Source organism: Enhydra lutris, unplaced genomic scaffold, assembly GCF_002288905.1.
Source record: "Enhydra lutris kenyoni isolate GAN:26980312 unplaced genomic scaffold, ASM228890v2 scaffoldscaffold74, whole genome shotgun sequence".
Lineage (NCBI taxonomy): Eukaryota > Metazoa > Chordata > Mammalia > Carnivora > Mustelidae > Enhydra > Enhydra lutris.
This window is the reverse complement of record NW_019154158.1, coordinates 6,840,144-6,841,832: the sequence shown is the minus strand read 5'-3', so window position 1 is coordinate 6,841,832 and position 1,689 is coordinate 6,840,144.

Sequence of the window (1,689 nt, the reverse complement as noted above, 5' to 3'; positions counted from 1 at the left end):
TAGTATAGGGCATTTCTTTTCACTTCCTTTTAAACAGTTTTTTTTTTTTAGTTTTATTTATTTAATCACTACACCCCATGTGGGGCTTGAATTCATGACCCTAAGATAAAGAGTCACATGCTCTTCTGACTGAGCCAGCTAGGCACCCCCTTTTCACTTTTTAATGGTATCTTTTGAAAAGCAATTTTTTTAATATGGTCTATGCTCTATTTCAAGTTTATTTTTCATTGTGTTCACTTTTAGCCATATGTATATCTTATTGTAGCAACACCATTTGTGAGAAGGCATTAATTTTCCCCTCAATTTGCCTTATGTTACTCTTATTTCAGGACACATTGTTCTAGTCCAGTGAGTTATATGTTCACACATATCTCAATGTCAGTTTTTTGAAGTTTACATTGTATTGCTATACTATAATAATGTGTTCAATTGATGCCCAAGTGTTTCATGTTTAAATGATGTTGTAAATGACATTTTTAAATTATCGAGTTCAAATGCTCAACATTGTTATCCAGAAATACAATTTTATATATATTGACATTCTTGTGCTTTTGCTAAACTCATTTATCTTTTGTTTAAATTCAATTAGCCAACTTATAGTACATCATTATTTTCATATGTAATGTTCAATAACTTATCAGTTTTGTATAACACCCAGTGCTCATCACATTTTGTGCCCTCCTTAATGCCCATCACCCAATTAACCACTTATTTATTCAAGGATTATCTTGTAGGTCATTTAGGGTTCTTTTATCAACCCAATCCTGTTATCAAAGGAAGATGATTTAACTCCTATCTTCCTAATCACAAAGTCATTATCTTTTTCTCACCTTATTTTGTAGGTTAGGAACTCCAACACATTGTTGAACATGAGCTATGAAGTAGTCATCCTTGCATAGATCATGATTTAGAAGGAGAGCTTGCAAGGTTTTCTTCTTATATTTGATATAAGTTGAAGTTTCGATTATAACTAGGTTTATAACTAGGTTTATATCTATGTTTATAACTAAGTATCCTTTATCACATTGAGACTATTTTCTCTGCATCTACTTTAACGAGAAATTATCAGCATAAACAAGTACTGAATTTTGTCAAATATTTTTTTTTTCCTGAGGGGCACTTGGGTGGCTCAGTCGATTGATTAATCTGTGCCATTATATTTGAAGTGAAGTGTTCAAATACAACATCTATGTGGGACATTTTTAAAAAACACATTCTAATAATCTCTGTCTTTTAACCAGTGATGTATGTTTTGATCACTTACACAATGTTAGCTTTTATGTTTGGACTTTTGTTAATCATTTTGTTACTTGATTTTTGTTTGTTCTTATTGTTCTTTCTTTTGTTTCCCATTTCCTGCCTTAAAATTTACAACCCTAGTGTTTCATTTTACTTTATATAATGTGTTTTTGACTATACCATTTCTTAAAAGTTTGTGTGTGAATTGTAGTATACACAGTAAGCATTTCACAGTTTACATGTTTCACAGTAAACATTTCACTTAGAATTAATTTTTACCACTGGAGGTAGAATATAGAAAATGTATTACTCTCTAGGACCCTTCACTCTTTCCTTTTTTATTGCAGATATAATTATGTTTATATACATCAGAAGCTCCACCAGATAATGTTATAATTTTTGCTTTCAACAATCAGTTTTATGAAAGGATTTGTATAGAATTGGTGTTTT